The sequence below is a fragment of the Trachypithecus francoisi genome, unplaced genomic scaffold, assembly GCF_009764315.1.
Source record: "Trachypithecus francoisi isolate TF-2019V2 unplaced genomic scaffold, Tfra_2.0 Lachesis_group0, whole genome shotgun sequence".
Taxonomy (NCBI): Eukaryota; Metazoa; Chordata; class Mammalia; order Primates; family Cercopithecidae; genus Trachypithecus; species Trachypithecus francoisi.
In genome coordinates this window covers 120642737-120659082 of record NW_022681453.1, presented here as the reverse complement: position 1 = coordinate 120659082, position 16346 = coordinate 120642737, and the positions used below count along the sequence as shown (strand labels likewise).

Below are 16346 nucleotides of genomic sequence, written 5' to 3'. Positions count from 1 at the left end.
CCTATCTAAAAGAGTCAACTGTTACTGAGCTACAGGTAAGGGTGGCCAGAGCTTCCCCAGTAGATATGTCTCTAAGTAGCTACAAGGCCAGTTTCAAGGGCATGCAACCTGCACAGTCACACAGGACCCAATGCTTAGAAGGGCCTCAAGCTTGATTTAATGTTCTGTTCTCACTGTTTGAAGTTTTTAATAATTGTGGAACATGGGGCCCACATTTTTATTTTGCACTAGGCTCCACAGATTACATGGTGGCCCTTAATAGGACAGTAATTCCTGCTTCCTGGCTCATATTAAGAAACCTTGGCTTAACCTGCTGCAAAACACACTTCATAAAGGAACACAGAGGCATCTCGTATATGAGTAAAGAAGCCATTTTCGTCTTTAAACCCAGTAAAGTTTTCACATGACTTGAAGCACAGACACCATCTGACTGAAAACCCATGAGGCTAAAGCGAGGACTACCCAGTTGAGAACAGTCAACCACAGAACCAGAACACAACTCAAAAGTAAATTGTTGTAAGCCACTACATTTTGGGTTGGCTTGTGATGTAGCAATTGATAGGCAGAACAGATACTATGTTGGCTATGCAAACATGTGTCTTTGGGCCTCAAGCTTGTGACCTCTAGTTCACTGTCCTTTGGCCACCAGGGTGATTTGCAACCCAGAAATTCAAAATATATTAATAATATATAATTGTGTGCATAATGATATTCAAAATAAAATCTAGAAAGATATTTAAAACATAATTTTATTTGGGTGTCTTAAACAGTTTTATTAGTTTGATTATCTTGATTGAAGGAAGAGTTCAGACAATAGATTTTATTTTTCTCAACAGAGCTGTTTGGTATTAGACAAAAAATTTAAATATGATGTAAATTACTCAAAAAAGTTGCTATAATTTGCCAATTACTTGATATACATCTAATTAGCATATATTGCCAATTCAAAGTCTTTTTGTTGCTGTTTTTATCTGAAGATAACAACTTGAATTGAAGAAATTGCCTCATTACTGAGTCACTCTAGATACCTTTCACAGACATATGCCTAGCAAGCCATCAAATCCTCCCTTGAGTTCCCAGTTCCTAAATGTACCTAATATTATTGCATTCTTCCATAAGGCAATTCCTCCACACCTTTAGGCCATGTACCTTAAGGTGCCATGAAAACAAAAACTAAATAATTCTCCTCAAAGTTTTATAGTATACATGCAGCTACAGGTATACTGTCTAAACTATATTTGTCCCTTTTTCTTCTACAGTGCTTGGCAAATAACTTATATTAGACTGATTCTGTCTACTTAAAGTTCAGGAAACATTTATTAATAAAAATCAATCAAACATATAAAAACATAAATATTTAGTTCTTTATACAAATTTTAAAATTCCAAGTCATAAAAAATAGAGATTTCTATATTATTCCCTTAATATGTGTAGTTGTATTAATCTGGATCAATGAACCTGTTTACTTAAAACATTATTTAGAAACGGATTAAATTGCCCAATAACCAAGAAACACCACCACCACCAAAAGATATTAGGTAAAGTTTAGGAATTATGTAGCACCACCCTGGGTTGCTAAGACCCTGAATTGGGCTCTGCTGTAGCTGTTGGTATAATGTATTCAGAGTGGCACAAAGAAAAACCTGCTTAGAAAATGAGTGGTGAGTTAGAATAAGCACGCCCTAAGGGTCTGTTTCAGTCAGCCAATGATTCAAATAGCCCCAACTACTACAATTAGCAATGATAAACACCACGGAATTCTTCATGATGTCAGCTTCTGATGACTGTATTTTCAAAGGTTATATACATAGAAGAAGGAACAACCTGATGAGAATACATACTAGCTGCTAGGAGGGTTCAGCTCATTTCAAGTTTTAACACTCATTAGCTGTATGACTTGGGACAAGTCAAAGAACTCATACACATGCTAATTGTTTCCTTCAATGAGGGTAATATAATCTTGTTGGAAAAATATCTTGATAATCTCTTAACCAAAATAAAAATTTAAATTAATAAATTTAAATAAATTTGAGTTGCTGAGAAATAATATTTTCCTAGGGTAAAATAAATGAGATTTGATCACAATCAAAACAGTATAAATGAAGCCTTTAGAGAAAGGAAAGAAAACCTTTTTTTAATATCTAGATGCATTCCTTGTATGAACTGAACTTGAACACAGAAAAAATAAATTACTACAACTGAAACAATATATTACTAAAATCAACTGAATTATTTTCTACTATATATAATATATAGTAAAACTATATACTATATATTATATATACCATATATAACATACTATATATACTTAATATATGTATATATACTATATATTATATATAATATTAATATAGGTAGTATATATAATATATAATATATGCTATATACTATATTTATATATAAATAAAGTATAGTATATAAATATATATAAATATAAAAGTATATAGTATATATAAATATAGTATATACTATACATTACATATAATTATATATAATATATAAATATTATATAAATATATAATGTATACTATATATAATTATATATATTAAGGACCAAATTCTAGTGAAATCTATTGCTATGAACTTCATGTAAATTCCAATTGTTTTGGAGGATTTTTGAGGTTTAACTCATTTAAACCCCCAAAACATAAAGGCATCTTAAAAAGTAAGTTGGATAAGTAAGTCAACAAAAGATGTTGAAATTGAAACACATATACTGAATTCCAATTCATGATTTATATCGTGTTCCTTGAATTTGTGATTCAAAATTTGAAACTATAAGCTTCTCATTTTAAACACATGTATACATTTGTCAGCCAGCCACAAGGTTCTAGAACAGTGATTTTCAAACATTTCTCTCTCTTTCTCTCTCTCTCTCTCTCTAAACAAGCTAAGAACTGGAAAGTTCTGACTGACAGAGGTTGAAACACCTGAAGCACTTAAGTCTTCTATTATTCACCAATCTTTTCTCCTTCAGCAGGTGACTCCAATATTTAAAACCTAGAGGTTGAACCAGGGGTTGTGAACGTTTAATAGAGTATGATGAGCTACTGACTCTTAAACTTTGAGTTTCAGAGGAAGTTAACAGCAAATGTGATGGCTCCATATGCATTCCCACATGTGTGAAGGTGGCTGAAGATGAAAATAACCAAACTAGCAGGTTGGTAGGTTTTATGGTAGCATCTGTCCCTTCAACCAAGAACAATCTGCACCTGTGACATTTGAGTAACCTTTGTGCTAGCCTGTGTCTTCTATTTTTCTTATATGATGTGATACAACATATGGCCCAAATAGGAAAAAAAACAAATTATATTACACTTTTCATTATTTTATGAGCACAGTTAATGGCAGTATAACATTTACATTTGCACTTTCTTTCTAACACAACTGCTTTAGGAGTCCATGAATCGTTCAATCCAAAGAGCCATTTATTTGGTACTTCATATGCAGTAATCTAGTCTAGCAGTAGGGTAGAACACTTGATAATCATAAGAGATAATCCAAGCCTTTTTTATTTCTATCTCACATAAGTGGTCTCAGAGTATCTGTATTTAGTCTCTCCTTTCAGCCTGAAGATTAGTATTAGAATTTTCAGTTTCATAAGATATTAGGTTTGCTCCTTTTTTCTCAGTGTCTCTCTCAACCCTGCTCTGGGCAGTTTGCAATCTAAAGTCCTAAGACTAAAATTAAAAAAAAAAAAAAGGCATTCCAGCATTCTCCTTTGATTAAATTAAGTACAAAGCTCTTCAGCATCCATGTTAATATTTTAAACATTGATTGCATATATTTTAAGATTTATAAAATTTTTAGAAAAATATATATTATCTATTAAGAAAGAAAAATGAGTCCTCTATAGCAAAACTGTGCATATTTAATAGCTGTATATATGTACTAGAACATTTCTGTTTGCATATTTTTCATTATTAGTTCAATAGAAGATAAAATCATGGGTAAAATGTACAAACAATCAGCCATTTAATGTGATGTAGAAATCCTTAAATATTTTATTCATATTTTAGGAATTCTTTTAAACTGTTCTAGCTAAGATACAATGAGTTATAGACAGAGCATGACCTAGATAAGAGTGTGGATTTTTGAATTGGCTAGGCTTATTTCAAATCCTTAATTCTACGATTAACTGGATGATTTTTGACAAATTTTCCGAGGAGTCCTGTTTCCTCTTCTGTGAAATGTGGCTAATTAAGTGAGTGTGGCTTAGACAATTTAATGAAATTGTGTAAATTATCTCGCATGGATTCTGTCATATGGTAAAAACCCAAGAAAATGTTTTTTTCTGCTCTATCCCCTTTGAAATATGCTTGTAAAGTAAAATATGAACAATATTAAACTTGAATCTTTTCCTTAATTTGTCCTTTATGTCCTCAAGGGGATAAACAGCTTTTTCCTTCATCTTCTCTGTAGCAGATAGAAAATGGCCTCCCAAAGATGCCTGAGTCTTAATCTCCAGAATCTTGAATATGTTACCTTACAAATACATTTGTCAGGATATTTTGCAGATGTGATTAAGTTAAGGATCTTGAGATACAGAGATTATCCTGGATTATCCAAGTGGACCCAGTATAATCACAGGAGTCCTTGTAAGAAAAGGAGAGAGGTAGGAGAGTGAGAATCAGGATAAAAGATGTGGTGACTTAAGCAAAATGAGAGAGAGAAAATGACAATTGAACATGCTGAACTCCTAGTTTATTCAAAACCAGCAGAAGAACTAGCCAAGGAATACAGACAGCCCCTAGAAGATAGTAAAGGCAAGAAAATAGATTCTCTACTGGAGCTGCCAAATGTAATACAATCCTGTAGACACATTGATTTGAAGACTATAAAATAATAAATTTATATTGTTTTATAACACTAAATATGTGGTAATTTGTTACAGCAGCAATAGGAAACTGATACACTCAATAAAGGCAATAAATGGACTAGAAGATGCTACCATTCTATATATATACATATATATATATACACACACACATATATATATTATATATATATATATTTTTTTTTGAGACAGGGTCTCACTGTCACCAAGGCTGGAGTGCAATGGCCCAGTTTCAGCTCACTGCAACTTCCACCTCCCGGGTTCAAGCGATTCTCCTGCCTCAGCCTCCCAAGTAGCTGGGACTACAGGCACATGCTGCCACATGGGGCTAATTTTTGTGTTTTTAGTAGACGGGGTTTCACTATGTTGGTCAGGTTGGTCTCGAACTCCTGACCTCGTGATCCACCTGCCTCAGCCTCCCAAAGTGCTGGGATTACAGGCATGAGCCACCGCACCTGGCCCATTCCATGCATTTTAAAATTCAGGTGTTTGATACATTTTGTAGATGTGTAGCAAGCTACAGAGAACTATAATGATACTTAATAATAGTGAGGTCATTTCATGTTGCAACACTTAACGAAGCATTAAGTAAGCACAGTTAAGATTTCACATAAATACATTTAAAGAACTACAAATTTCAAATTTTGGAAGATATTAATAAGAAATGAATACATTACTTCTATTAATAAATAATAAGAACAAGTACTATAACTGACTGAATACTTAATAGGTGTCAATATGATAACCTCTTACATACACTATCTCATTTAATTCATAAAACAGCCTTATCTCATTTAATTCATAAGACAGCCTTAGAGGTAAGTGTTCTTATAAGCTGCAGTTTTACAGACAAGGGACTGAATTTAAAAGTTTAACTTACCAATGGACAAACTGAAAGTAAGTGAAATAGTTTAAATCATAGCCTGTTGATTTAAAGTCAAGCCATTCATCAGCAATAAATCCAGATAAGGGCCAACACACACACACGCATGCGCGCACACTCACAATGTTGCTTTGTAAGAAATTCAGAGCGCCCTTCCTAAGTTCAGTTGATAAAATTTCATCGTGTCATGGATATGAGACTTCTCAATCAGATGGAGGCACTTATACACTGTGTCTGCTGATGGCCATTTTCTCCAGAATTTCTGCCTTACTTTTGGCTTAGACATCTTACTGACTAGGAAGTAATTGATATAACTATCACTAGGGGACTTAGGATGAGCAATTTTAGGTCAGGGCTTAGAAAAATGTAGAGGCAAAGAAGGGTATGTTTACTTTTCTCTTGTTTTAGTAAAATCACTTTTGTATTCAATCTAAGTTCTGGTTTTGCTATTTTCTTAAGAAAAGTATCAGTATCTGTATTAAAAATTTAGGCAAAATTAAACTAATATGTAATGAATATTGATTATGTTACTGGTGTTATGCAAATCACTATTGAATATTTTATACATATGAATGTTCTCATTTTTACAAAAGAAATAACTAAGATTTACAAGGTTTGTCTAAAATTATAGTCAGTTTAGTTTCATATGTGACTGATTCCAATACCCATGATAAAGTATCAATCCAGAGAAAGTATAAAGTAATCCAAGAGATTATTGTCTCTTTGTAATCTTCCTTTATTATAAAATCCATGAAATCCCTTCTCATATAGTGAAGCAAAATCAGATTCTGCAAATTAGATCTTTAAATCTGTCACTAATTTCCATTAAATAGTTTATCAACTTGACTTTGGAGTGCACTGATTCAGGTTTTCTTGCTATAAGTAGTTTTTAAGCAATGTGTGCCTTCTTCCCTTTCTATGCTATTCTCACTTGATTGAGTAGCAAGCTGGAAACTAGCTTATTCAGCAATTGTAGTCTAAAGTTGGAAAACAAAACAAAACAAAACACCCACATTTACATAAAACAAGTCTGCTTTTCTACTTTCTGCTTCTTTCGACAGTTTGGTCCAATCACAAGAAACCATCCAGAAAATTTCATTTGTTCTTATTTTATTTTAATTGTACTAGTTAAGGCATTTTAGATTTGCTGTCAGTATTCAGTAAGATCCAATGAATCCTTAACTTCAGAATATTAGGGTATCTTTATGGATAAACTGGATCACGCATCCTATATTCCAGTGTGGTCAAATTTAAGCACTTTTATAAAAAGGTGGCCTCATCTGAAATTTTCATGTTGTTTGTGTATGCCTCACTGGAATATGTATTTCTTTAGGTATTACAATAAATAAAAATAGCATTAAAAGAGTCATTCTACTGAAATTGCTCTCTGGAAGGCTACCATATCTAATGTCTTTCATGTAGTCCTAGTTATTATTATGACAACATTTACAAAAAACTTTTACATGTATCTAAATTATTTGATATAAAATATTATAATTAGGCTATATTGCAATAATGTGCGTCTCCTATCTATTTCCTTAAGCTATAGCTTATATTCTTGTGTCCAGTCCTTCCACTTATGGTGATCAATAAATGAATGAGTGAATGAATGAGCAAAATATTTGGAGCATGCCACAGATAATGTTTTGCCAATTGTGTTTTGAGCTCTGTACTCCATCAGAGGTCACTCATTAAACTCAGCAATAGTAGGGTAGCTGAAAGGCAACTGAACTTAAACTCCTCATTATCTGATGATCATAGTAAGACATCATAATCATACTTTTAGTATGTGCTACATGCTAACACTATGCTAGTTTATATGATATGCTTATCTAATCTCATTCTCACAAGAAACCTAAGATAAGATATAGGGGATCAGTACCTACATTTCACAAATGTAAAAACTAAGGCTTGGAGGAGTAAGACATGCTCATGCTAACCCATTGCAATGAAAGACAAGGCCTGCTTGGAGCTCCACATTAAAGTCCATGACCTAAAAAACCCTGCTACTTTTCTCACACAATCCTGATTCAGCCTAAAATGCTACTATAATCTAAAAAAATAAAAATTAGAAAATAATAAGAAAGACTACTATAGGCTTTGCATATGAGTATTAATATGAAAAAAAGCTACATGATCCTTGAAAATAAAAGAATACAAAAATATAAGTACCATGGTTTTTCAAAAAAAAAAAAAAGACTATTCAATGTCTGAATAAGGGACTACCCCATGACAAGAACAGTTATAGAATGTGAGCCTCTAAAACTGTGGGTTCCCATGACTATTTCTAGCAAACTTACTTTAACTCACAACAGTATCTGTATAGATTACAGATAAAATCGGCCTTCTTCATGATATTATTTTGAATAGATTGTATCAGCAATGGTGAGAATGATTCTAGAAGTTACCTGGTTAGTTATAAGGCAAAGAATCCTTGATAAGGGATATGTTTTCCTTCTCAAATGCTCTTGGAAAATGTTGAAAAGGTTACTTGGATATTATTCAAGAGCAGTACATTTTCCGCCTGCAGATATAGTCTTCAGACTACTGATCTGTCAAGAATAAACAATGTTTTTAATGTAAATTTGTTTTACCCTGACATCCTTGTAGACAGTTCTATTTGAAAATGAATTAATTAATTATGTTTCTTCATATGCAGAGGTGCCGGTTACTCATGAGATATGGGTCATAAAATTTGAGTTTTTTCCAATAGGAAATCGATTTTTATCGATTTGTTCATGTGTTCTTACAAAATACCCCTTGAGACCAGAAGAATGCATTTCAAAACTTGTGGGCTGAAGTTAGAAGTACAATCCATAATCATGAAATAGAATCAGCATAGCCGGCCCAAGATATTCAATGCCTGTGATCTTGGTCCTGTTAATATGTTGCCCAAACCAGCTAATCTTAAGGCCCGAGTCTAACTGAAGGTGTAAATGATTACAAAGAAAATAATATCATAATTAATGCTGTTTGTAATTGCAGCAATTATTTTAAAAACCACAAGGATTATTTGCCATTCAAAATAAAATCTTGTGCTCCATTCAAGTACAGGCACATCTTCTAAGGAACACCACCACACAAAGTATGGCACTGTTTTAACTTAAAACAGTCAAAACAAAAATCTTGAAACAGTTGATTTAGGAATCAGTGATCTTTAGAGCTGACCTAGTGTGAAGGGCCTACGTCAGGAAACTCATATGGTTACTGCGCTCAACCTGGTGATTTTGCCTCTATTGATTCACGTTTGTTTTAGTCTCTTCCCTGTTTCAGTGTCCCTGTGCCTTGGGGCTTCACTTTTACATAATAACCCCATCCCCTGCCACCACACACATACCCTACAAATTCTCTACCTTGTACTTGGTCCCAGAGCTGCTTGACAATGTAAGTCTTCATCAAATATACGTGTGTGTGTGTGTGTATGTGTGTGTGTATGTATATATGCATGTGTATATATACACACACACATATATTCATTAAGGCTCATTGTGTGTGTGTGTGTGTCTATTTTCTCCTTTCCCTTTTGCCATTCAAGTAGCCTCCATGCTTCACATTCTTCATTTTCTCCGAGTAAGTATAAGGCTGACCACAAACCAGGCAGAGCCTGTAAATCTTGCTGGCTTTTGTTTCACAAAAGCCTAAACCCTTTGAAGAAGAGGCAAAGTGAATGTGAGAGGTGGTAGTGGGGCAGAGGCTTCCTTCAGATTCAAGAGTGATTTCTTTAAGGATGTGGGGGAGGGGAGACTTCTGTCACGAAAACAACAATGGGAACTCAGCCACATGCTAGAGAGTGGTGAGACCTCAAAGAGAGATGGCTGTTGGAGTACCTAGGGAGGCAGAACCACAGCCCACAGATATCAACTGTGTATTGTAAGGAAGCACAGAGCAACCAAATTTCATGTGATCACTTTGACTTGCTAATGAAGACGCCAGTTGCAACCACACTAGACTGGAGTTTAGATGTCATTTCCTTGTTTTGAGTACACCGTATAAGTTTCCTGCAGTGCAGTGTGATTTTGACTTAGGTAGGGAACTCTAACAATGACTAACAGAATTTCCATGAAGACCAACAAGATGGATTTTCAGTCTATATTTTTAATCGTTTTAGTATATGTTTTTCTGCTTTAAAACAGCAATACTCTTTAACAGAGACTGGTAAATTAAGAAACCTCATAGTCAGGAGCAGAGCAGTTGATAAGAAGAGTGTAATAAAGAATCAAACACTTTTCTTTGGCTGTTCCTGAGTTCTTCTGCTCGACATACTTTTTGCATGAAATGAAATGCGGCCTGTCCTTGCCGGAGTAGATAATAGTACCTGGACACTAGCCAGTTTAGCTGGGATGTTGAGAGAGGAAAGCATGTCAGCATTCACTGAGAGACCTACCCAGCTGTCCCTGTCAATGCCTTCTTATCTGCCTTCCTGGCTCCTTCCTGGGCTGTCAGCACTGAACCTGGCCCTCAGTGAACTGCTCAACTTAAAAAGACTCAGCTAGAAAATCCTGTGTCTCTTAGTTTCTGTGGCCATTAGTTCCAGTTTATAATGAACTTCCAGTCCTATGGAAAAGACTTATAGCTGCTATTCCCACATGCCAGGGTATCGAACATCTAAATCTTAAATTTGAACACAAATTCATTCCAAAGGTGAACCATACCTTTTAATCAATCTTGCAAATTGCTCTCATTCTCCCACTTTTCTTCCACTTACTCTTTCTTTGGTGTGTAATTTAGAATTCTTTCACACAGGGATTCTTTCTTATAAATAGTTTTCTGTTTTTTCCTTGAGGCAGTACTGGTCAGGGAATATCAAGAACATGCATAAAAGTGTTTGCAGAGCCATATTTAGTTAACTTTGCCTCTGCCTCCCATGGACTTGTGGTGAATGGGTATTCTGAAGTGGAAGATAAAGAGGGATTTTAAATGCCTTCTAGTTGCTTTTGGTGGTGGTGTAAGCCATTGAAGACGTTCCTCTCACCACTGCAACCTCTATACTGTTTTCTTTCCTTATATTTTTAATGGAAAGGACAGTGAAGTGCCTTAAAGGAGGGATCAATATTAACACAGTAATCACTTGTAATCATAATTTCTACAGTATTTTCATTCAGCCAGTTGCCATCTTCAGACATGTGTATTTTATATAGTGATAGAATATTATAAAGTCTATAATAATTTTACTTGCGCTCTTTGTAATAGTATTATTTTTGTTATATCATAAAATTTCTCCCATAGTCATCTTTTTAATCAAAATTTTAAATGATTAGATCATGCTTAATTCTGTTGATACATCTCATTTTTAAAGTTTACTAAGTCATTTTTCTAATTTTACTCATTTTTCTAATTCTAGTAATACCGATTGTTTCTCCAGTGTTTTTAGAGATGATATTGCACTTAGAAATACCACATACTGAGAGCTCTGGTAGATACATGGGGCATATGCCAGATACTTAGCACATATGATTTATAAGGCTCCTGAACACCGTTCAGGGTGGATACTCTCAAGTCTGTTTTACAAATGAGAAAACTTGAAGTTCATGGAGGAAAAATACTTCCCCAAGGGCAGTCAGTGAGCAAGTGGCAGAACCAGGATTTGAAATTCATATCTGACTCCAAATCTCATTCTTTCTCCTCTATGGCATAGAGCTATTCCTTTAGTGAGGTTTCCCCAAGATAAAATCCCGAGAGTGGAATTGTTGAATCAAAGAGTGTGACTATCTCCGTGGCCGTTGTTACTTGCTCATCAATGAAAATAACAGCGAAAAGGAGACAAGAAGAATAAAGTGAATACTCATTGTCTACCTTCCTTAAAGATCTCATGCTCTCTTCCCATCAGAGGGGAACACTGTCAGGCTCCACTTTTTGCATTTGAAAAAATTATATGCAGGAAATTTAGTTACTGGCTTATATTTCATGCAACCAGATGTCTTGTGATCTTATGAAATACACTAGAAAAAATTCTGTAAAAAATTTAGTGCATTGTAAATAAAACATTATTATTATCTTGAAAGATTTAAATTCTTGTTGTTTGCAACTCTATTGGCATAGATAGAATTCTTAGTAAACAGAGGGACATATATTTAATCTGTGAATAAATAAGGGGTCTTTGTGTAACAAAAATTAGAGGGATCCCTTTAGCCAGCTTAAAAATAAACTTCGAGGAAACAAAGGGATGCTTTCAGGATTTGAGATACACTATTATTATTATGCCTTTTCAACAAGTATCAATGCTCTCTCTTCCTTTTCACTGCAAACAGTGGAACCTTTGCTGAACTGACAGTCAGTTAGAGCCAGTCAACAGAAACTGCTTTGGGTCACATGGCACCAAGAACTGTTGTTGCCATCGCAACTGCACTATGATAAATTAGCCTGTCTCCACTAAGTATTTGGTTTGCCTACATGCCCCAGAAGGTGTCGTTTTGATATTCTCCTTGACAGTTTTGAGCTAATCTCTGATTCAACCTTTCATCAGGCTTGCTAACATTTACATATATTGAAGGAGAGAAAAAGGAAATTAATATTTTTGACTCATTAGACATGTGTGTCAGTGTTTCTGGATGATTACAATATTTAAGGAGTATTTTTGCATTCTCATAAAGTTTGATCATTGTTTTAGAAGGCATTCTATACAAGGTTAACATAGATTTATTTCACCTCTTAGATACTTACATATTACTGTCACTTAATAATTGAGATAAACTACTAAATTTAGCAAAGCTAGAGAAAAGAATATTAGCTATAAAAAGCACTGGAGCTTGCAATAGCTTAAACAATTATTTTTCAAAAATTAGTACATTTTTATTGTTTGGGGCATTGCTTTCTTAACAAATTCTCTTTGGATATTGTAACAGTTTGTTTTCTTTTGGAGATACAGTGAGTTTAGGAGAATTTTTCCAAATTTAGTCTCTTATGCTTACATTTAGTAATATTCATAAATATTGGTGTGTGAAATGCAATAAAACATTGCGATTTCAGGCAAGGTACATGAAAATGTAATGAATAATTAATAATTAGCAGCTATTTAAAGTGTCTTCAGTTCCCAAAGCATTTCAAATTTGTTTTCCTTTTGACTTTCCAACACCCTCTGATATAGTTATCATACCCATTTTATGGATGAGGAAGAACACTTGGAGAAGATAAGAAAATGGCCACAGTGACAATGAGATTAAAACAGCTCAATCTTAAAATCAAGTCTCTCACTCCAAATGGATATTTTTATGCTACATTATTACCAAGATATTTTTGTTTCTCTTTTCCTCAAGGAAGCACACACTTGCTGAGAGCATTATATATTACTTATTAAAATTTAGTGATTTTAGAATCTTAAGAAGTTTAGTAGAATATAGTTGAAAATCTGCATACCTTCTATAGCTCTAAATAAAAGGATACTAGAAAATACAAGCTATATAAAGGATTACTTAATTATTCTTATTTTATCCTATGTGAGATTAGAAAAGAAGAGAATCACTGTAAAGCAAAATAAAATGGTAGCAAAAGTTCAAATTTCAGGCTTAGAATGATCACATGTATTACTGGAATGGGCAATGAACACTGATATCCAGTCTTGTTTCTTGTAGGAAAAGTGTCATTTTTTTCCTGTCCTTGTCCTTCAAGGTTTAGCTCATTTCCCAAGCTATTCAGCAGATACTAGAGATAAATAACACAAGCAGCAGCATCAAAAGGCTTATTATAATTGCAGAATCTGAAGCCCCACCCCAGTTCTGATGAACCAGAATCTGCATTTTTAGCAGGATCCCAGGTGATTTGTGTGCACATTAGTATTTGTGAAGCAGTTCATCCTCTGAAACTTCTACCAACGATCAGGAAGGGTAAGAAAGAAACTGAGCATGAACAACCCAGTCGTGTCAAGTGCCTGGAATAAAGTCTGAGGAGAGTTTAGGGTTTAATATTAGAGACTCCTGAGTTAGCAAATCTCTGCCCTATTGACCTAACATGTCTTCACTGTAAGAAATGTTGTGGAGGCCTGGTGTGGTGGCTCACGCCTGTAATGCCAGCATTTTCAGAGGCCGAGTAGGGCTGATCACCTGAGGTCAGGAGTTAGAGACCAGCCTGACCAACGTGGAGAAACTCATCTCTACTAAAAGTACAAAATTAGCTGGGCGTGGTGGCGCATGCCTGTAATCCCAGCTACTCCGGGGGCTGAGGCAGGAGAATTACTTGAACCCGGGAGACCGAGGTTGCAGTAGCCGAGATCGTGCCATTGCACTCCAGCCTGGGCAACAAAAGCGAGACTCTGTCTCAAAAACACAAAACAAACAAACAAACAAAAATGCTGTGGGGAGGATGGTTGCATCGAAGCTTCCCTTGAGAAGTCCGTACTTAAATGTAACCACTGGAAGGTGAGAACATAATATAATCTCCCAGCAACCATTAGCTTCTCCAGGCAAACCGATTGCTCAATAGCGGAAATGGAGTAAGAGTCTTCATTTCAAATTGTAAGGTCTAGGACACCAGGGACTGTGACTCTGCCTGGCACAGGATACACACAAATCCCTATTTGAATTGAACTGTTTTCAGGGAAAGGCCCGAAGGATGAGATGCTTCTGTTTGGGAAAGTCCTCTGATAAAGGATGATTGGCAGTGTAGGTCCCTGGGGAAAATGTATCATCAAAAAGATGGCTAAGCCCAGGGTTAAACTGAAGTTCAAGTCGCTTTTCTCTTCTAGGTGCCAAATGCCATTCTCTGGGCTTTTTTTTTTCTTTAATATATCTTAACTGAACTTCCCCCGAACCAAATCTGACTTTCCTTGAATCATTCCGCAAGGACTTCCTGACTTAATGACTAGCTAATAGAATGCAATTCATACGCTAGTTATTTCCTTAAAATGAATAATGTTAATCTTGGGAGACAATGTTCTAATACAAATGTTTGCCAGTAATGGAAAAATGATCCATTTTCCCACCTCACTGGAAGAGAGGGAGACTTTGTGAGAGTAAAAGACTAATGATTCTTACAACATTGGGTTTAGGCTACTTGAGTCTGGCCAGTTGATGTTATTACATTTCAATCTTTAGATAAATTAAGAAAGCTAAAAACATCTTTAGCCTGCCAATAGTTCCTATTAAAAATGTTTTTATGGACATCAAAATTATGTTAACAGAATTCAAAATGAAAGAAAAATAACTTACCCAATGCCATTATCTCAACAAGCCAAATTATTTTCATTTTTCTCTATTTCCTTCTAGTTGTTTACAAGCAGTGTTTATTTTTTAACGTAATTTCCACAATTACATCAATATTAATTGCCCCTGAGTTTGCCAGTCCCACTAGAGTTATAGACATTGCTACACGTAGGCTGTACCATGCCTGATTTCATAGTCAACTCTGCACTAGAAATACTTTAAAACCAGCATAGGTAGGTGCTGTTATATTAATGAGTATGGAGTGATGGAGATAGAAATTACTATATTGTACATTCAATATTTAGGCTGTTTAAAATTTTTAAAATAATAAACAACTCTGAGCTTTTCTCATGCAGCTTTTTCCTAATTTCCAGTTTTTTAAAGATAGCTTACCACAAGTGAGATTGTGAGGTCTGAAAACACAAACATTTTTGTGTGGCTATTTAAAGATATTATAAAAATTACTTTCATAAAGCATCCTTTGTTTTACTCCATTACTCAGAATTTGAGGTTGAGGTGGAAGGTTGGTATTGGTAAGCTGCAAAAACTCCCCAGGTGGTTCTAATGCACAATTCTGGGTTAAGAACCACCAGATATGTGTGATGTTTTTACTGCAATCAAACTAGCCTAGGTATTACCATTTAAATATATATATTTTTCCAATTTAGTTCGTATAAATGGTCCCTTATTTGTGCCTTATTTTTAGAGTTTCAACTAACATGCAGTAATTAATATTTTTATAAAAGTTGTCCTGTTTTCTCTTTTAGCTCTATAGTAGATTGAAAGGTAAAAGAGATAAAGCTATCTAACGGGCACAGTGGCTCATGCCTGTAATCCCTGCATTTTGGGAGGCCGAGGTGGGTGGATCACCTGAGGTCAGGAGTTCGAGACCAGCTTGACCAATATGGTGAAACCCCATCTCTACTAAAAATACAAAAATTAGCCAGGCATGGTGGTGCATGCCTGTAATCTCAGCTACTCGGGAGGCTGAGGCAGGAGAATCACTTGAACCTGGGATGCAGAGGTTGCAGTGAGCCGAGATCATGCTACTGCACTACAGACTGTGTGACAGAGCAAGACTCTGTCAAAAAGAAAAAAAGAGAGAGAGAGATAAAGCAACCTAACTTACAACTTCTCCTGGATCCTCATTTCTTTCATAGTCCCTAAGAACTCTCTACATGCGATAAAAAGAGAGAGGAGGACTCAGCTCTAATACAGAAATGTAGGGAAATGGGGAAGTAGAGTGCTTGTTCTTAACTCTGAAGAAATTCTCTGTAGAATCCTGGACTCCTAGAAATACCACAAATGAAGTATTCTCCACTAACTGGACAAAGCTATAGGTAGGTATTTTAAGTGATGCCTCACGGTAAGAGGATATCAACTTGACATAACATTTTGATATGAATAACAAGGAATTGCTGGGGAAAATATCCTTACACTTAAATATTCTTTCCAAAAGAAATGTGAGAAGTGCTGGTGGTGGCGTTTCTTT

General features: G+C 35.0%; 1 protein-coding gene and 1 long non-coding RNA gene across 4 annotated transcripts in view; one reads left to right on the top strand and one right to left on the bottom strand.

The window, feature by feature from the left end:
* The window catches only part of NLGN1 (neuroligin 1), a 906829-nt gene that overhangs the window by 380679 nt on the left and 509804 nt on the right, over positions 1 to 16346 (bottom strand). The gene's annotated exons all lie outside the window — the stretch shown is intronic.
* On the top strand, positions 2725 to 13172 carry LOC117083746. Its single transcript, XR_004437198.1, has 4 exons — positions 2725 to 3160; positions 8706 to 8805; positions 11062 to 11133; positions 12805 to 13172. It is a non-coding gene; the product is annotated as an uncharacterized LOC117083746 (long non-coding RNA).